We start from the raw sequence: 22,290 nt of genomic DNA, 5'->3' as shown, positions 1-22,290 counted from the left end.
TCCTTTCATGGAATCTAAATAACCCAAAATAGTTTTAGGTATCACCTATAAACCATGATTGGATGGACTAAATGAGTCTAATCCATTCTTAGGAATAAACCATCAGGATCATTTCCATGTTAAGTACCTTACTTAATACCATTATTTCAGTTTTGGTAGTAAGGGAAAACAAAGACCTAATTAGCAATTAGAAGTTTATTATCAAACTAGCCTTCAAATAAGACCAGCAACACCAGAAGAAGTCTCAATCATTGAATCTTCAATGAGAAAGGAAACAAGCTTATAGAGTTGGAAAAAATCAAAGAATCAAAGTAAGAACCATGGTTCAGAGACAGACACTAATGGATTCCAGGAAGAAACTGGACAAGGGATATATTCAATTATATCCAGTAAGATCACCACGGAGTTCGAGAGAAGTCATAGTCTGCACAAGTCAGATCCACACTCCGAACATGAGAGAGTTCAAACTTCGAGGACGAAGTTTAGTTTAAGGGGTAGAGACTGTAATATCCCAGGTAATGGGGTTACAAAAATAGAGGAATCAGATGTGTGCATTGCATTCATGCATAGAAAATGCGGGTAATTTTCGCGCTTTAAAGTAAAACAATCACGATGAATCGAAGTTTCACTTGACCTTGGTGGAATTGAAGTAGCTCATCAAGTCAAGCGCTATAAACCTCAATGTGACTTTACTAAAACCTTGTTTTGGGTAGAGATGAATTGATCTAAGGGGTTAGATCAAATGGAATTAAAACCAACACAAGAACATATGAATCAAGGAACAATTACTTGATTTTATTAAAAAATCATAACATTGAATTCCTTGCCATAACCTAAGAACATCAATCTATTTGGAGATCAAGTAACAATAAATGGAGAAACCATTCTTCACTTATCTTTTCCATGTCTTAAACAAATCCTTGATCCTACCATGAACCTCATGGTATTCATTCTATTTTAATCTTGGAAACAAGACAAGGAGATAAACTCTAGAAATACACATTCTTATTTATTCCAAATAGTTAAGCATCAAACCTAGAGAGGTGAGAGTTCAATTATAATTATTAAAGAAGCAATAACAAAACTTGAGTTAAACCTTGGATATAAATCCATGAAATTCAAATCATTATCTTTGAGAGAAACCCTAGAGTATTATTCAAGCCTTCCCATATGAGAGAGACCATTTATTTTAAACCTAGCTTTACCTAGTAATGAACAAAGGACAACCTTTGAACTAAAGTATTAGGTTGTAAACCATTTCCCTTGGAATGGTGAGATAACCTAATATCACATGGAATAATACCATATCCATGAATTGATAAAGTAAGGAGGAGATTAACTCAATCAAGATAGCCAAGTGGGGTTTTAGACTAAATATCTATTGAGATCTTGTGAGTACACCATAAACCCTAGAATAACCATCCTTAAATGAGAAAGCTCAACCTATGGTGTTATACTCAAGATAATTGAGACAACCATAACCATGCCCATTCAAGAAACTATAAAAGAAAGTATACATTTAATTGATCAAGACAACACTTGATCTTGAGAGTGAGAAGACCCATTTCCTGAGAAATAACTTAGGAAACCAAACCTTGATCATTACAAATTGGGTAATGATCATAAACCCTAAGAAATTGAGGAATGATATCAAGAACAAGTTGATCATGTCTAACCATGATCATGCTCTTGAGATATGTGAGGATAAGATAAACCCTAATAGGATAAGTAGATATCATTCACCACATGAAATCATAGGGAGGTAACTAGTAAGCAACCCTAGGCTTATATCCCCACCCTAACTTGTGAATCACTTGGTGATCATAAGTACAATTCTACCACATCTACATTCCACTTATCCTTCACTTCAAAACCACAAGAAAACCTTAGAGTAAAACTCTATACTTTATATGGTGAAGAACCATATATCCATATGACCAAAGTTAACTATAAAAGAACTATAACCAATGTAGTTACTTTAATGATAAATTAAGGATAATAATAGAAGTTAATTGGTAGAAGATAAAACCAATTCTCAAATCCTTAGTAATTAGAGAAGCACATAATATATGAAGCAACTAACCATATTACCTTGGTGAGGGGAGATTAAACCCTAGCAAATGCAACATGGTGTCATCTCGAACTCTATAAACTAGAATTATATCTCAACCCTAGTTTATGCATCACTATGGTGATCATAATATAAGCCCAGGCCATAATTGAGATCCAAACCAATTGCTACTAGGTAAATATAAATAGAACCCTAGTGTTGCACTCTAATTAAATCTTATGCTTCAATTATAAAACATAAAGAGCCACCTAATGCTAAGTCCTATAATTAAACCCTATGTGTAGTGATCAACCATTTATCTTTGTAACCAAGATAAACCATGATGAAAACAATACCTACTGATATACTTTCAAATGAAGTGATAGTATAAACCTTAATAAGGGGGTTATACTAGAAATGATAAAACCCTAATAAATATGTGCTCACATAAAATCATATGCAAGTGACAAAATCCTCAAATAGAAACCAAGCCCTAATAACAATCTCTCGAAATACTTTGAGTTCAAAGTATCAACTCTAATCATTCCAAGGGATTTGATTAATAAGAAAAAGGAATTTCAAATCACACATGGATTAATTGCTAAATTGAAATTTAAAGAGAAACTAGAAGGGTACAAATAAAATCAAGCATTATACATTTGCCTTGGGCAATAAAATAATTCAATGACCATGATTATCACCTCCTAATTCAAATAGTCAGAAACCTACAAAAGTAATAAAGTTCAACTTTGAAATCAATTGAACAAAACTAAAAAAAAAAAGAAAATTGAAAACAGAAAAGAAAAACAGAAAAAGAAAAGAGGAGATAAGGACTTACCAGGCTCACCTGGCCGACGCAGCCCAAAGAAAGCAGCCCAACACCGCAGCCCACAAACCAGCCCAGAACCCGGCATTTCAGCCCAACAACCGTCCACGTACCGTTTCGCTGGATAAGAACAGAGGCGCCGTCTTCATCTTCGTCTTCGCTCGCGTCGACGCACGGCAGCTCGACACCGCGATGGAGAGGCCACGTCCCGCGTCGTCGCCGCCAATATCGATCGCCAGCACACGAGGAGGAGGCTATAAAACGCACCGAAGCTCACCAATTTCCCTCCTTTCGTCTCAATCGACCAAAACACCGAAACCCTAGCTCGCCGGTGACAATCTCGCCCCGGCGATTCCGACCACCCCAGGGTCCGCCGTAGAGCTCAGGAGGAGCGCCTCGATGTCCTCTTTCATCTGGTAAATGGGCGCGTCAAAGGAAGCTCGGAGGAGAGCGAATTCGACCGTTCCCTTCCGCGGTTCTGCGGAGGAAATGGCGACCGCCGCGTCGATTCCGTCTCCAATCGACACCGGCGACACTACAGGAAGCCTCCAGGTGACCTTGCGCATCTCGCTAGCACCTTATTAAGCTCGAAATCACGCCGTAGCACCTCTGTCACCGTCGACCATCATCCGCCGCCGCTGAACCTCACCGTCCGTCGTGCTCCGGTGACCATTTGGTGGTGGCGCGACCACCAATAGCATCGCCTTGTCGTTCTCGCTCCGATGAGCTAACGCACGCCCTCGCGGGAACCCTCGCATCGCCGGCGACGTTCACCTCTCGGCCGCCGGTGAGGTAATTGGATGCCACGTTGGCACCACGTGGCTGCCAACATGGACACGGCCCACCGCCCATGGACCGTGTGGGTGTCCTGTCCGTGTAGCTTTAGCCATTTTCAATTTAAATTCAAATCTCACAAATTGCTGCAACTTTACAGAAATAAATCAAATTCATTTCAATTCTGAAAAATACCAAATGTGATATCAAAATGATCCTAAAATTAAACTCTATCCAATAAAAATATAAAATGAAATGTTTATTTTTAATAAAAATTTAATTACTTAATATTTGTTATTTAAGCCTTTAGTATTAATTCTAAATTCAATTAAAAATTCAATAGTTAGTAAAATTTCCAAAAGTAAATAAAACCAGTAAATAAATAAAGAAAACATTAAAACTAATTTTCTTTATTTATTATTTGTTAAATAATTATTAGAGAGATTTAAACCCTAATTAATAATTACCTAATTATTGATTATTGAAAAGTAATAAAATACCAAATCCAATATTATTATTTCAAAGTTATTAATAACTTCAAATTTATTAATGAAGTTATTAAGTTAGGAATTCAACAGTAATTATGCAACCCTAGTTCCATAAAGCGTAAAACTAGGAACTCATATCATTTCATGTGTAAACCCAAAACCCTAAATTCCCTAGAAACCCTAGCTCCACTATTTTATGTGTGAAACCTAAATTATTTCCAAAACCAAACCCTAAGTAACATGTGATCATGTTACTTAATTAGTAACCATAGATTCATATCTAGCAACTAAACACTAATTCAAATCCACATAACATATGGGAACCCTATCACCACTAATCAACATCCTATGTGTTCATCTTAATCAAACCTAGTTCCTATCACAAGGATCTCATCCTTAATTAACCTTAACTAGCATCACACCATTGGGAGGAACTCCAATAGCAACCATGCTAATATTGACATCATATCCCATACACACTAAACTCTATTAGTGTGAGATAATTATTAACATACTATTTAGGAAATCACCATCCCTTACTTAGTGAATCCAATGGCTAATACAAGACAACCTCAACCTTAATTGCAATACTTCATATTATTTAAGAAGTATGTTCTTCAAAAGTTATTCTTTTGAAGAAAATAAGGAATCATCACCAACCCTGCTTATAAGGACCTATAAACCCTAGCCAGCTATCACTAGCAAGATAAACCAACTTTGACAACAACCTGTATAATGAATTGCTTAGGATACCTAGGCTTATCTTAACCTTACAAGCCCTAGGTGTTGATGAATCCAACTTTGTTGGGATCCATCTAATATTTACTCCAACAACTACCTGAAACCATAGTCAATCATAGAAACCCAACCTAATTACCATACTTGTTCTTTATTAAAGAACATGTTCTTCAAAAGTTATTCTTTTAAAGTATATGATAATTAATCATTAACCATGCCATATAGTACTAAAACTGACCACTGTTCCTTACTTGATAACATTATGCCCATTTGTCATTCTTTGTGTGCTCCATTGATCATTATGCTTTATCATCTACTTATTTATGATACCAAGTATTCACACCTGAATAAGAACCTTGTTTGTGAATCACTCTAAAAATGCAACACACTCCGAACTAATCATTACAACTCACTGATCCTAAATCATCGGGGTTAGGTCACGCTTAGAGCGATTGCATCTCATTCTTATGCATTATTGCATCCTTGCCACTCTTTTAAACATCGTCCTTACCGGACGATGATGCTATTTCAGAACTGGAGTTATCACGTATCGAAGACCTTGCCTCGCATAATCTTGCAGTCAAGAAAGGCAAGTTCATCACTTGCTCATGTCATTTGAGTATTTTTATCAAATTACTTGCAAAGTATTATGGTTATCACTATTGCACAAAAATCAAAACCACTACTTTCATAACTATGAATATGACTATGTGGTGGGCAATGGAACCATGGATTGTGTTGATATGGTGGAGGTTCCATTGCACGGGCTTATATCCATCTAGGATTAAACAACAAATGTCGCCAGTGATTCTTGTGCCGTAATATCCGTGTTAACCATAAGATCCGGAGTGGGACGGAGTAGTCAAAAGTGTTTCCACCTCTCGTTCATCAACGGATGCGCTTTACCGTAGACACTTGTATCCGTCGGGGCAAGCGGTGGGCTGGGAAGCCTTAAGTCCCCACGGCATAGTCCGTAGACACTTGTCGCTCGAAGTGCAAGCGGTGGGCTGGGGAAGCCTAAAGTCCCCACGGTATTGCGGTCTATGATGGGTTGCAGCTACCGGCGAAGGAGTTTGGTTCGATCCCAAACCGTCGTCGTGGTCGGGGTCCACCCGTGAGTGGGAATAATGGGACCGGCGAGGACCCAGGGTCGGGGCATGCAACAAAGGGTGGGTGTTCGAGGTAGCGGAGGAACATGATTGTCTAGACCTTATACCGGGCCTCACACCAAAGGAAGTGTGGACGGGTCGCCCCGGTTGGCACCAAGGTTAAGATCTCTTATGGGTAAAGCAACACACCTCTGCGAGTGTAAAGAACCGTGACCCGTCACTCCCCGTTCCGGGATATGGAAGCTGCGAACGCGGCCGGAAAGGAGCTCCATGAAGTTCTAGTAAACCGGTGAAGGCTGACGGACATAGCTCTTCCGAATAAAAGCAACCTCTTGAAGAAATGATTATGAAAACCTGCATTGGTATTAGACTTTCTGGTCTAATGCTGTAGCTAGTGCATTAAACACCTCTTTCCTATAATGAACTTGTTGAGTACGCTCGTACTCATCCCACTCTTAAATCCCCTGCTTAGATATGAAGGCATCAAAGGAGGATCCACAGTGCAACTCGAAGGCCGAGGAGTCAACAACTACTTCAAGAGACAAGACCCTGTCAGAGGAGTCAGATACCACATCCAACAAGGAGAGAACCTAGTTTAGCCATAGAAGGGAACTAGCTTCCTAAACCTAGCTCCTATTTAGCTAGAATCTATTCTGAGCCTCTATAGCTAGGTAAATACTCTACAAATAGAGTTCGTGATAGGATTAGATTACGAGTCGTTCTTTTGGAGTTTATTTGCAGATTTACCTCATTGTAAAGTAGGAGGCTAGGCTGATCTTATGTAATAGAGTCAATGATGTAATTCTATAGACATGCCTTGGACCCGCATATGTTTCTGTTGTACCACTCTGAGCGATATAATACTAGTGGAACGGTGTTTCATTGGTGTTGTATCAGACTTGCATACTACACCATGCAGTGGTATGCCGGGTCACCACAGTACCCCTTTGGATGGATTGCTACCTCATGCCGACGTGCTATGTGTCATTAGGTACAAGGCACATCAAGACCCCGGAGAGGAGGAGGCGCCAAGGTCAAGGGAGGGAGAGAAGCAGCTGGACATGGAGATGATCATGAAGCCGAAGCCGACGTCGCTCGAAGCGCTCCAAGGAAGAGACGGACGCTGGCCGGTCCACGACCCGGTCGGACCGGACCCACAACCGGACGCCCCGGTCACAGGCCCGGTCAACCGGGCGCCAAACCGGGCCAGCTCCCTCGTACCGGGCGACGACCGGACCCAGGACCGGAAACCTCGCAGGAATCCGGTTTGCGCCCGGTCGACCGGACCCATGACCGGACCGCCCGCTTGCAGGCCCGGTCCACCGGACCCATGACGGGACAGCCCGGTCACAGGCCCGGTCAGACCGGACCCCAAACCGGATCTGACGGGAATGCCCCACCAAACTTCCTTAACTTATCCCTTCGCGTACCTGTTCGCCCTTGCTGGCCATGTGTGACTATATAAGTAGCTGGAACCCCTCCTTAGCTCTTTAGACTTGTTTTGAACTCAAACCTACCTTTGAGCTTAGTCTCCCTTGGGTATCATCCCTCTGTAATCAAGGCACCTTGGTTGTTGACTTAGATCTTGTTGAAGGAGATTCTAGTACTTGTTACTCTCTCTCCTTCCCCAAGCTCTTCCTCTCCAATCCCAATCTCTCTCCGGGAATTCTTCCACGTGCCTCTTCCTAGGAGATTCTATTGGCGTGGTCCATCGAGCCACAGAGGTAAGCATCGGGTGTATCGGGTTGGTGTGCGTGCGTGAGTCTCGGAGTTCCTCGTGCCCGTAGTGTTCTTCGTGTTCATCGCGTTTTCCCATCTTCCCCCTTGGTTTCGAAGTCAATCCGCGAGATCGGGCCACACACGGGGTCTTAGACCTCATCATATGGTATCAGCAGCTCTTGGTTACCGCGGATTTGACCCTCCACCCACCCGATTTCGTTCCTAGAAAATTTTCCAAAAAAATCCCCAAAAATAGCCCCAATTTGCCTTTTGACCGATCTGTGATTTGGTTGCGTTTTGAGTGGTTTTGGTTCGTGGATCTGGTGTTGTTGTGCTTGATCTACTTTTTCCCCAACTTTGAGCCTCCAATTCCATCGTTTCCCTTCGATTTGGTCGATTTGGTTTTGGTTTGGGGAAGAACAGGAGAGAGAAAACTCAAAATCGTGAAACCCGGTTTCGAGCCCGGTCAACCGGGCCACAGACCGGACGACCCGGCGCAGAACCCGGTCCGACCGGCCGGCAAACCGGACACGCCGGTCCAGGAGCCGGTCCAACCGGGCCCCAGACCGGGCGCATCCTCGCGCCCCCTTCGACCTCGACATCCGGCGATCTCCACCACCACCACCACCACCATCGCAGGTATAACTTGCAGCTTTCACCTTGTAACCCCTCTTCCTTTTGCGATCTATCCCATCGAGCATTGCTTGTCTAGTGTTGCGAGACATTGCACGTGGCCCCGCATTGTGAGGTGTGTGTGTCGTGTTGAGTAAGGCATCCAAGCAAACACTCGTGTGGCAAGATAGCAAAAGCGAGGCTAACGCTAACATAGTGCGTGAAAAAGCCCCAAAAACACAAAAAGAGTGCGAGTAGCACCATACAACCATACATCCATACATCCATACATCCATACGACCATACATACAAAAGTGTCCAAGTGCCACCAAAGATACAAACGAGTGCAAGTGCCACCATATACAAAAGAGAAAAAGCTTTTAAGCAAAGAGAGATACGAGAAGAGAGGCCGCGTGCGAATCTAGTTGTCTCTTCCTTTGCAACCGAAGCTTTGCCTCTCCTTGTGTTAGTGTGACACCGAGCATCCGTACATACACTTTTCCGCTCACTTTTGGTTGCACTAACCCCGCTTATCTCGTGTGTGTGTTCCACAACCTTTTCCGTGTTTATAGTGATCTTCACATTGACATTTGGATTTTTGGACCTTACCCACTTTTAACAACATACTCGATCTTGGATTTGTCTTTTGGCTTTCCACAACACTCGCCTAACACCATATTTGCTAGCTTTTGCGTGTGGTTTTGCGTGTGTTCCCGATACACTTGATCTTGCTTTCGGCTTGGTGGATTGCCTCAATACTATCTTACCTTGGTAAGAGTGCGAGGTAGTCTCCTTCCACTAACATACACAACATAGTTATTGTCTTTGCATCATGGATAGGAGTGGAGATGATGGAAGGGAGGGAGAAGTCCTCCGCAACACCGAGAGGTTGGCTACACAACACAACCTATGGACGCAACGACAAGAGTTCAAGGAGCAACTCACACTCTTCGAGACACGCATCGATGAGCAATACGATGAAGTGGCACACAACTTCTCCGTTGTGAACCAAGACTTGGCTCTCCTTCGCGAAGCTACGGACAACTTGAATGGCCAAATGGCGGCCAATGATGCGAACATGGAGCGGCGCATGGATAGCCTCGAGCGCGCCATCACCAACTTGGGTCGTCGTCACCGACACTGCTCTACTTCATCATCCTCAAGCTCGTCACAAGATTACTACTCTCATGGTCACCGTTCGTCCTCAAGCTCCTCCTCAAGGCATGAAGACCATCATCGACCTCATCGCTCACATGCTCGTCATGAAGACTCTCGCTCCAACTCTAGGCGAGGAGAAATCCATCGTCATGCTCGTCCACAAGAACGTCCTCCACAAGATCGTCCTCAACCGGATGGCCATGCCCACCATGGGCGTGACGGCCACTCACATGACAACTTCTTCCACAACATGGAGCCACATGGAGATGCTCAAGGCCATGGACATCAAGACCAACCGAGGCGTGATCTCCGCAATCATCCTCGCCATGACCAACGTGGAAGAGGAGACCCACACCATGATCAAGATGAGAGACCCAACATCGAGCATCGTCCACAACCACGACAAGATCTTCAACCACATCCTCACCGTGAACCAAGTGAAGCAAGTGTGCACCTCCAACACCAACCCAATGCTATGGTTGGCCGTAGAAGACCTCCTATTCCTCCTCTAGCCGCAAGAGATGAAGGTGCCCCTCCTCGTCGAAGAAACTCGGAGGATGAAGAGAACATGTTTGGAAGACTCAAGTTCACCATGCCAAAGTTCAAGGGAGAAGAAGATGCCGAGGCCTACCTCTCATGGGCACTCAAGGTTGACAAGATATTCCGCATTCACAACTACTCCGGTGCCAAGAAGGTGGCTATGGCGTCTCTCGAGTTCGAGGACTACGCAAACACTTGGTGGGAGCAAGTCCTCACTCTTCGAGAAGAGAAGGGTGAACCTCCAATTGACACTTGGGAAGAGATGAAGAAAGAGATGCATGCTCGCTTTGTCCCCACGCACTACATGACCGACCTCTTCAACAAGCTCCAAAAGTTGAAGCAAGGCACCAAGACCGTCGAGGAGTTCTACAAGGAGATGGAGCTCACTATGATGCGAGCCAACATCCAAGAGTCCGATGACCAAACCATTGCTCGTTTCTTCAATGGCCTCAACTATCCCATCAAGCGAATTGTGGAGTTCCAACCTTACTCCAACATGGTTGAGTTGGTCCATCAAGCGTCCAAGGCCGAGCGCCAAGTGATTGAGGACATCAAGTACTCCAAGGCCAAGACCTACTTCTCCTCCAAGCTCGCTACATCGACTACTCCTACTACATCAACTCCTCATGCTACAAGTGCCAAGGCCGACATGTCCTCTACAACATCCAAGAAACCGACTATCCAAAGTCGCATGAAGCAAACGGTCTCCTCCACCGCCTCCTCTAAGGCATCCACGGGACCCTCTAGTGTCACTTTCTTCAAGTGTGGCACCCAAGGTCACAAATCGTTTGAGTGCAAGAACACCAAGGTCATGATCACTATGGAGAATGGTGATATCGAGACGCTTGATGAGGATGAATATGAAGCCCTTGTGCAAGCCGCCGTGGAAAGTGAAGAAGCTTATGAGCAAGAAAGTGGAGAAGATCCTCTCCTATGTGAGCATGACCCAAGTCCCTCACTTGTGGTCACAAGGGTGCTAACTACACAACCTCATGATGTGGAAGAACAACGGTGTAACATCTTCCAAACCCGTGCCGGAATTGGTAGCAAGTCGATCAAGGTCATCATAGACGGTGGAAGTTGCCATAACCTTGCAAGCACCGAGTTGTGTGAGAAGCTCAACCTCACCCTCCGCAAGCATCCTCATCCTTACCATATCCAATGGTTGAGTGACAAGGGCAATGTCAAGATACAACATACCGTCACCGTCACTTCCAAGATTGGACCCTATGAGGATACGATTGAGTGTGACGTGGTACCCATGACGGTGTGCCACATGTTGCTTGGCCGCCCTTGGCAATATGACAAGAAGGCTATACATGATGGACTCTCCAACACATACACCTTCAAGGTCAACGACAAGAAGTTCGAGTTGCGCCCCATGACTCCTAGCCAAATCATCGCCGACAATGCGAAGGCTCTAGCGAGGGCACAACACCACTTCCACCATAGTGAGTTGAGAGGTGAGGGAGCGACCCACCAAATGGAGAGTGAGCGCCACAAGCCATACATGAGTGAGCGAAAGAGCGTCCTCCTAGCCACCAAAAGCGAGTGGAGAGAAGTGCAAGCAAACCCATCCACCATATTGCACTACGTCCTCATATGCAAGGGACCATCATCGGCGACTAACGACTTAACCAACATTCCTTCGTCTTTGTTGTCTCTTTTGAAGGAGTTTCAAGACGTCTTCCCCGACGAGCTCCCTCATGGACTACCACCGCTTCGAGGCATCGAGCACCGCATCGACCTCATACCCGGCGCTCCGCTTCCAAACCGTGCCGCCTACCGCACCAACCCCGAAGACACAAAGGAGATCCAACGCCAAATACAAGATCTCCTCGCTAAAGGGTACGTCCGCGAAAGCCTTAGCCCTTGTGCGGTTCCCGTGATTCTTGTGCCTAAACCGGATGAGACGCAACGGATGTGTATGGATTGTCGCCCCATCAATGCCATTACCGTCCGTTACCGCCATCCCATTCCGCGTTTAGATGATATGCTTGATGAACTTAGTGGTGCCACGATTTTCTCTAAAATCGATTTGCGTAGTGGTTACCATCAAATCCGCATGGCTATTGGTGATGAATGGAAAACGGCATTCAAGACCAAACTCGGTCTATATGAATGGCTCGTTATGCCTTTCGGTCTTTCCAATGCTCCATCAACTTTCATGCGCCTCATGAATCACATCTTGCGTCCTCTCATTGGCAAGAGTGTGGTTGTCTATTTCGATGATATTCTCATTTATAGCAAAAGTCTCGAGGACCATGTGTAACATGTGAGAGAAGTCTTGTGCATCTTGCGATGAAAAGCTTTATGCTAACCTCCCAAAATGCACCTTTGCTCAAAAGAAATTGGTTTTCCTTGGCTTTGTGGTTTCCGCTAATGGGATTGAAGTTGATTCTTCCAAGGTAGAGGCCATCCATAATTGGCCTACTCCTACAAATGTTGGCCAAGTCCGAAGTTTTCATGGACTTGCCGGGTTTTACCGCCGCTTTGTGAAAGACTTTAGCACCATTGCTTGCCCGTTGAATGAGCTTACCAAGAAGAATGTTCCGTTTGTTTGGGGCAACGCCCAACAAAATGCTTTTGATGAGTTGAAGAAACGCCTTACCGAAGCTCCCCTTCTTGTTCTTCCAAATTTTGCCAAAACTTTTGAGATCGAGTGTGATGCAAGTGGGCTTGGTATTGGTGGTGTTCTTATGCAAGAGGGAAAACCCGTGGCATACTATAGTGAGAAGTTAGATGGCGCACGCCTCAACTATCCTATATATGACAAGGAGCTCTACGCTTTGGTTCGTGTTCTTGAAGTTTGGCAACACTATCTTTGGCCAAAAGAGTTTATCATTCATTCCGACCATGAGTCCTTAAAATATTTGAAAAGCCAACACAACTTGAACAAACGACATGCAAAATGGGTCGAGTTCATTGAGTCCTTCCCATATGTGATCAAATACAAGAAGGGCAAGGACAATGTTGTGGCGGATGCTCTTTCCCGCAAAAACACCCTTTTGCTAACTCGTTTGGATTTTCATGTCTTGGGACTCGAAGAGATCAAATAACTCTACACTTCCGATTCTTTCTTTGCTCCGATATTTGAGAAGTGTTCCGTTGACCGAGGATTTGATGACTTCTATTTGCACAAAGGCTACTTGTTTAAAGCCAACAAAATTTGCATTCCCGAGTCTTCTCTTCGAAAGTTACTCTTGCAAGAGTCACATGGTGGTGGCCTTATGGGACATTTTGGTCGAGACAAGACACTTGCGATGTTATCCACTCACTATTATTGGCCGAAGATGAAGAGGGACGTCGAGCGCCTTTGCAACCGTTGCACGACATGCCTTCAAGCTAAGTCTACCTCCAATCCTTATGGTCTTTACACGCCTTTGCCTATACCTCATGCACCATGGACGGATATTAGCATGGATTTTGTTCTAGGATTGCCTCGCACTAAGCATGGTCATGATTCTATATTCGTGGTAGTGGATAGATTCTCTAAGATGGCTCATTTCATACCTTGCCATAAGAGCGATGATGCTTCACACATTGCTTCATTGTTTTTCAGGGAAATTGTTCGCCTACATGGAGTGCCGCAAAGCATTGTGTCGGACCGAGACGTCAAGTTCATGAGTTATCTTTGGAAGTCGCTCATGGCAAAGTTTGGAGTGAAGCTCTTATTCTCATCATCCTCGCACCCGCAAACGGACGGCCAAACGGAAGTGGTCAATCGAAGCCTCTCCACCCTTCTACGCATCCTCGTGAAGAAAAACTTGAAGTCATGGGAGGAATGTCTTCCACACGCGGAGTTCGCCTACAACCGCGCAAAGCACTCGACTACATCAAGGAGTCCCTTCATGGTCGTCTACGGGTTTGAGCCGCTCACGGCACTCGACATACTCCCGCTACCCCTTCATGAGCGGATCAACATGGACTTCGACAAGCGCACCGCCGCCGTCAAGAAACTTCATGAAGAAACAAGAGCTACCATTCAAGAACATGTGCTTCGTCAAGCTACCCGCCTCAACGCCAAGAAGAAGGAACGCATATTTCAAGAAGGCGACCTCGTTTGGATCCACCTCCGGAAGGAAAGATTCCCTCATGAACGCAACTCGAAGCTCAAGCCAAGAGGATATGGTCCCTTCAAGGTCCTCAAACGCATCAACAACAACGCTTACGTCATCGACATCCCCACCTCCAAGTACTTGGTGAGCAACACGTTCAATGTCTCCGACTTGTCACCCTATCATGGAGATGAGGAAGACCACGAGTCGAGGACGACTCTTGCCCAAGGGGGGAGATGATGTAGCCCCGCTCTCCGACGACACTCCATCAAGACCAACTAGTCCCCCAAGTGGACCGATGACACGAGCCCGAGCCAAGGCTCTACATGATGAGGTGAACTCGCTCCTCACCACCCTTGATCTTGGTACCCCTTTGGATGGATTGCTACCTCATGCCGACGTGCTATGTGTCATTAGGTACAAGGCACATCAAGACCCCGGAGAGGAGGAGGCGCCAAGGTCAAGGGAGGGAGAGAAGCAGCTGGACATGGAGATGATCATGAAGCCGAAGCCGACGTCGCTCGAAGCGCTCCAAGGAAGAGACGGACGCTGGCCGGTCCAGGACCCGGTCAGACCGGACCCACAACCGGACGCCCCGGTCACAGGCCCGGTCAACCGGGCGCCAAACCGGGCCAGCTCCCTCGTACCGGGCGACGACCGGACCCAGGACCGGAAACCTCGCAGGAATCCGGTTTGCGCCCGGTCGACCGGACCCATGACCGGACCGCCGGTTGCGAGGCCCGGTCGACCGGACCCATGACCGGACAGCCCGGTCACGAGCCCGGTCGGACCCGGACCCCAAACCGGATCCGACGGGAATGCCCCACCAAACCGCCTTAACTTATCCCTTCGCGTACTGTTCGCCCTTGCTGGCCATGTGTGACTATATAAGTAGGCTGGAACCCCTCCTTAGCTCTTTAGACTTGTTTTGAACTCAAACCTACCTTTGAGCTTAGTCTCCCTTGGGTATCATCCCTCTGTAATCAAGGCACCTTGGTTGTTGACTTAGATCTTGTTGAAGGAGATTCTAGTACTTGTTACTCTCTCTCCTTCCCCAAGCTCTTCCTCTCCAATCCCAATCTCTCTCCGGGAATTCTGCCCCGTGCCTCTTCCTAGGAGATTCTATTGGCGTGGTCCATCGAGCCACAGAGGTAAGCATCGGGTGTATCGGGTTGGTGTGCGTGCGTGAGTCTCGGAGTTCCTCGTGCCCGTAGTGTTCTTCGTGTTCATCGCGTTTTCCCATCTTCCCCCTTGGTTTCGAAGTCAATCCGCGAGATCGGGCCACACACGGGGTCTGAGACCTCATCACTGATGAGGCCAAAGCCAAGGCTGCTGGTGTCGAAGAATTGCAAAAGAAACTTGATGATGCCGAAACTGCTTTAAACGAGCATAAGGCCGCACATGCTACTCGTGAAAAGGGAATCATCAAGCTTGAACACGCATAACCGGCGCTTCCTCGGTAACTTTGTCGATCCCTTCTATCTTTCTTAGACTTGCTTTTCCTTGCGTGCTGTCGACCAACATATATTTCTTGCGGCAGGTAAAACAAACCAAGAATTTGATCTTGAGAATCCCGATAATGATCCTCTCCTTGACGCACTCTCTTATCTGGAGTTTCATGGAACCGAGGTTTGCGAAGGCATGGAGCATGCTGACGCAGGATTATCAAAGCTGTTCCCCTACTTCTTCCCGAAGAAAGAGGAACCCAAGACTTTCCTTGCTCTTGCCAAGGAATTCAATCCATCAGAAGATCTTGGACTGAAGATGCGCCAGGAGAACATGAAGATTGCTGTCGAAAGTACTGTTGCCTTGGTCGCTGACAGTCAACAAACTGTCGACTGGGCGAAAGTAGGCGACACAGACCAGATAGAGCAAACAAAATGGCGATCTTTGATCAAGGCAGCCAAGCCCAACTCGAAGAAAATCCTAGCCTATCTCGGGATCAAGCCATCTTCGACTCCTAGCTCATCAAGGCCGGAGGTCTAGTTGAATGCTTATTTTCTTTCTTTGTTTTTTCTTTTCCTTTTGCTGTTGTCGCCATAGTAGCTTTGGCGACAATTACCTTAGTAGTCCTTTTGGAGAACTCCTGTAATATCCATGTAAATTTTCTGGAAATCAATGAAATTCTTCCTGGCGCTATCATTAATCCTGGGACTTTCTTTTCCAGTTAATATTTGATAACTACTCGACCAATCCTTGCTCGCCGATGCTTTGCCCGCTTCTTCATTCTCGAAGAAAACCCTTATCGGAGATTCTTCAAGTGAACCTTTGTCGCAAGATTTGCAAGAACTTCGACAACAGCTTCAATCCATGAAGAAACAAACTCTGGCAATGATGGAACAATCTCGAAAAGCATCTGAAAGAGAGAAAATTGCTCTCCAACAAGCCAAAGAGGCTATGGCTGCCAAGGATGCTGCTGTGTTGGAGGCTGAGAAAGCCACTACTCGAGAAAATAGCATGCTCGAAGTAATGTCTGAAGCTAGCACAGATATGCTAGGTATGTTTTTCCAACCTCGCACTGCTTCTTTCTTGCTTTACTGTGCCTCCCTTTAAATTTGTTGCCTTGTCGCTTAATAGTCTTGGTTCTTGATGCTGCCGCTGAAAATGAAAGAGTGAACGAGAGAACGAATCTCCTCGTCAATCTTTCTCTTAACCATGGGTGTCTGTTCTGGGCCACTCCTGAACGGACCCAGCAAATTGTCAGGTTCCAAGATCGTGCTTGCCAGGTGCGTGGATTTCTCAATTTTTGCACGAGGACCTTAACCCTTGTGTACAAGACTTTATTTCCTCGAGATCAGGCTCCAAAAACTCTTCCTGGACTACTGGAGAAATTCAGAGATGCCCCTCGCATTCATAATTTTGTGCGAGCTCAATTGACTGCTGGAGCAAGGTTCGCCATGATTATGATAAACATTTGCCATCCCAAGTTGGACTCGACGAAGATTGTTGCTGATTGCTTAGCCAAGAAATCGCGGCGAAAGAATGATATTGACACGATCAATGAGATGGTGACTCCTGTGGCCGAGTCGATGATGGACGAACTTCTTCGGATGGATTCAGAATTCTTCGTCAAGGGGACCTATGCTGAACACAAAACAACCAGAGGTCTATCCATAGATAGTATTTTAGGCCTTGACTAAGATGTACTATATTGCGAGAAATTATGTATATATCTTATCGATCTCTTTTTTATTCCGAAGAATTTGTTTATATTGTAAAGTGGCCTATATTGTTAGAGCCCCCAAGCCTCTCGGATGGAATTTGTACTGTTTTGCTATCTCGAAGATTTTTTTCTCTTGTCGTAAGAAGGTGTATTTATTTTTCCATCGATGGGCTACCAGCCCCCGAGTGTTTTGATGACGAAGTTCTATATTTTAGTTGCGAGGTTTTCAGACCAAAGCAATTTTGACGAGTATACTGTGTTTATAGTTGTTAGCTTCCGATGTTCTATTTGGCGAGGTATTATTGTACCAAGGCGAAATATTTCGGTAAGTCTAATTTATCTATATTGTATATATTTTGTAACTTGAAGGCGTTGAGCCCCCGAGCGTGTCGAAGAATAAGAAGGATATCTCCACTATCTTTATTATATTGCAGCACCGCGAGCCCGCCTCATTAAAAACCTTCCCGGCCCCACTCGGTGCCCCGAAAGGGAAAAGGGTGCGTCTGAAAACTCGTGGGCGTTTCAGTACATTGTATTTTTACAAAGGAGGACTATATTTCGACTCTAAGCGTAGAAACGCCAGAGCTGCGCCACGTTCCAGGGGTTTTTCTCAGGAACCCCTGTCTTCTTGTCCTTGATCTAGTATGCTCCTCCGTCGATGACTTCCGTGACGACGTAAGGTCCCAACCATGGTGACTCGAGTTTTTCAGTACTTTGCTGGTTAAGTCGTAGAACCAAATCACCGACCTGGAAAGATCTAGGCCGCAATCGTCGACTGTGGTAGTTTTTCAGGTCCTGCTGGTACTTGGTGACTCGTGATAGTACTTCATCTCGAGCTTCATCGAGTGCATCCATATCATCCTCCCGAGCTTTTTGTGATATTTCCTCGCCATATTCTCGTTACTCTTGGAGAATCATGCTCTATTTCAATTGGCGCATCGCTCTGCTCCGTGGACGAGAAAAAACGGAGTTTCTTGTGTCGCCGTATTTGGTTTTGTTTGGATGCTCCACAAAACACTTGGCAGTTCTTCTGGCCAGGTATGCCGAGCTTTTGCAAGCGGTCCTAGCAGGCGCTTTTTGATGCCGTTGCAGATGATACATTTCGACTTGGTCATTGGTTTGTGGGTGTCCAACTGATGCAAAGTGCAATTTGATGCCTACTTCTGCGCAGTACTCCTTGAACTCTTTGGCTGTGAAGTTAGTACCGTTGTCTGTGACAATGCTATGAGGCACTCCAAACCAAAAAACGAGGCCCTTCACAAACTTTATTGCCGATGCTGCATCTGGTGAATTTATTGGCTTCACTTCCACCCACTTGGTGAATTTGTCGACAGCAACCAGCAAATACTCATAGCCTCCTGGCGAAGCTTTGTGCAACTTGCCCACCATATCAAGTCCCCATTGGGCAAAGGGCCACGACAAGGGTATTGGCATTAGTTCTGCCGCCGGAGAATGAGGTTTTGCGGCAAATCTCTGGCACGCGTCGCAGGTCGTACTATCTCTTTTGCATCCTCGATTGTTGTTAACCAATAAAATCCAGCTCGAAAAACCTTGGCTGCAATAGCTCGACTGCTCGCGTGGTGGCCACATATTCCTTCGTGCACATCCTTTAGGATTATCCTCCCTTCCTCTGGTGTGACGCACCTTTGCAGGACGCCTGAAATACTTCGCTTGTATATCTCCCCTTTGACCACTGTCAAAGCTTTGGATCGTCGAATAACTCGCCTTGCCTCAACTGGATCGTCGGGTATTTCTTTCCTGAGGATATATGATATGTACGCTTGCATCCAAGGAACTTCTACCATCATCACAAGCTCTTGGTCCTCTTCATCCTCCGCAGCTTCTTTGAGGGACGCTGAAGTTTTTTCTTCCTTTGCTTTTTTCTGCGACTTCTTCGGCTTGGTGGATCTCTCCGCTATCTCCTCCCAAAATACTCCTGGCGGGATTGGGAGGCACTGCGACCCGATGTTTGCGAGAACGTCGGCTTCATCATTGCTCAATCTATCGATGTGGTTTACCTCGCATCCATCGAACAGCTTCTCGAGCTCATTGTACACCTCCTTGTATGCTATCATGCTATCATTGATCGCATCACATTGGTTCATAACTTGCTCGAGCCACCAATTGTGAGTCGCCAAAGATTTTTAGTCGAGTTGCACCGCAAGCTTTCGCCATCTTCATCCCGTGTATGAGGGCTTCATATTCTGCTTCATTGTTGGATGCGTTAGGGAACGTCATCCGGAGGACGTATTTTAACTTGTCGCCTTCAGGTGATATAAGTATCACTCCTGCGCCAGCTCCTTCTACTCTCTTGGATCCATCAAAGTTCATGGTCCAAGTTCTTGACAAATCTAGGGGTCCCGTGTTTTGCACCTCCATCCACTCGCAATGAAATCCGGCAAAACTTGCGACTTGATTGCCTTTCTTTTTCGTACGTGATGTCCCGAGGGGAAAGTTCTATTCCCCAAAGGGAGACACGTCCTGTAGCTTCCGGATTGTTCAATATATTTGAAAGAGGTGCTTCATTGACTACTATTATCGGGTGTGCCGAAAAATAGTGTCGCAACTTTCTTGCCGTTGCAATTACTCCATATGCTAGTTTCTGGTACTGCGGGTACCTCTGTTTGGAAGGCGATAAAACTTCACTGATGAAATACACCGGCCTTTGCACTCCATGGAGTTTCCTTCTTCTTCTCTTTCGACAACTAACACCGTGCTAACCACCTGGGGTGTGGCTGCAATGTATAGCAGGAGAGGTTCCTTTTCCTTCGGCGCCACCAAGATTGGTGGTGTCGAGATTGTGCGTTTCAGATCCTCGAAAGCTCTATCGGCCTCTTCGTTCCACTGGAATTTCTCCCCTTGCTTTATCAGAGCGTAAAACGGTAACGCCTTTTCTCCCAGCCTGGCGACGAATCTGCTCAAAGCTGCGACTCGCCCAGTTAGTTGCTGTATTTCTTTCAACTTTGTTGGCTTCCTCATTGTTACGATAGCTCTTATTTTGTCGGGAATTGCTTCAATCCCTCTTGCTGAAACTAGGAACCCCAGAAGTTCTCCTGCTGCGACGCCGAAGGAGCACTTCGTCGGGTTCAGCTTGAGGCAGAATTTGTCGAGGTTGTCAAAGGTTTCCTTGAGATCCTCGATCAGCGTCGCCCCCTTTTTTGACGTTATGACGACATCGTCAATGTATACTTGTACGTTTTTCCCAATCTGTGTCGCCAAACACTTCTGCATCATCCTTCGATATGTTGCTCCCGCGTTTTCGGACCAAAGGGCATTGTTCTCAGCAAAACACGCCGTAAGGTGTGATGAACGCTGTCTTTACTTCATCTTCTTCTTTCAATCTGATCTGGTTATAACCAGAATATGCGTCCAGGAAGGAAAGACGTTCACATCCAGCCGTGGAGTCGATAATTTGATCGATCCTCGGGAGGGGAAAGTGATCCTTTGGACAATGTTTACTGAGACACGTAAAGTCGACGCACATGCGAAGGACCTTATTGTTTTTCTTCGGCACCAGCACTGGATTTGCTACCCATGTGGCCTCTGTGTGCATCTCCTTGATAAAACCAGCTTCTCGTAGTCGATCGATTTCTGACAGCATAGCTTTGCGGTTTGGTTCCGAAAAACGCCGCAAAAGTTGTTTTATTGGTCTCGCTAGTGGATCCAAGTTTAGGTGGTGCTCGGCAAGTTCCCTGGTACTCCTGGCATGTCAGCTGGACACCATGCGAAGATTTTCCAGTTCTCACGGAGGAACTCGACGAGCGCGCTTTCCTATGCGAGGTCCATGTCGTTTGCGATGGACGTCGTCTTTTTCGGGTCTGTCGGGTGAATCTGCACCTCTTTAGAATTTTCCTCAGTATTGAAAGTTGATTCTTTATTTGGCCTTCCAACGTCCGGCAGCACGTCGTAGTCGATCATACTCCTTGACGCCAAATACTCAGCTTGCATCCCGAAAGTTTCTGATATCCGATGAAAATCCTTATCGCACTTATCGGCTAAGGCAAAGCTTCCTTTGACTGTGATTGGTCCCTTATGTCCAGGCATCCTCCACAACAGGTATGTATAATGTGGTACTGCCATAAATCTAGCATATGCTGGTCGTCCCAACGGAGCGTGATACTGCGATGGAAAATCCACAACTTCAAACTCCAGCTTCTCGATTCTATAGTTCTCTCGGGTTCCAAACTGAACGTCGAAATTAATCTTCCCCAGTGGATAACTTGGTTTCTCCGGTGTGATACCATGGAACCTCGTGTCTGTTGGCTTCAGGTTTGCTAGGGATATGTTCATCTTCCTCAATGTATCTGCATACATAAGGTTTAAGCTGCTTCCGCCATCTATGAACACGCGAGAAACATCAAATCCCGCAATTACTCGCTGGTAGGATAAGTGCTGACCGCCCTGGTCGAGGAACTTGCTGCGGGTGATCTGCTATGGTGAAGCCAATGTCTTGCCCTGACCAATTAAGATACTCGACTGTTGGTGGAGGCATTTTTTCTGCCATGAACACCTGTCGCGAGATTACTTTCTGAGTTCTATTGGATGGCCTTCCCTTCTGAATCATCGAGACCGCACCGTTAGAATTAGGATCAACGTAAGGCGGTGGTGGAGGTGCTGCCGCTATTCTGAGCTGATGTCGATTGTCGTCTGTAATCGCGGGAGGAGGTGGCAAGTGAATTTCACTCCTGGGTTCTCGAGGATTTCTCTGTGCTTCCCGAGCATTAGCTTGCTCTGCCCACCTTAACATTGCCTGGAAATTGCGACAATCCTTCTGCAGATGTCCTGACTGTCTTTTTCCGTTGCTATCGAGGAAAAAGTGCATCTGACACGGCCCATTCATCATCTCTTCAGGGGACACGAAAGGCCTCGGGAACCTTGGCCCGCTATTTTGCTTATTGTTTCGAGAGTCATCTCTATTGTCGCCTCGCTGCTCATTGCTTCTCTGATAATCATCTCTGTTGTTTCCTCCGTTGTTTGCTCGGAAGCCTACCGAAATTTGTCCTGGAGCATCATAGCTCGGGTACTGCCGGGGAAATCGTCGCCTCGGTTGATAAT

This window comes from Lolium rigidum, chromosome 5 (genome assembly GCF_022539505.1).
Source record: "Lolium rigidum isolate FL_2022 chromosome 5, APGP_CSIRO_Lrig_0.1, whole genome shotgun sequence".
Lineage (NCBI taxonomy): Eukaryota > Viridiplantae > Streptophyta > Magnoliopsida > Poales > Poaceae > Lolium > Lolium rigidum.
Note: the sequence above shows the minus strand (reverse complement) of the source record.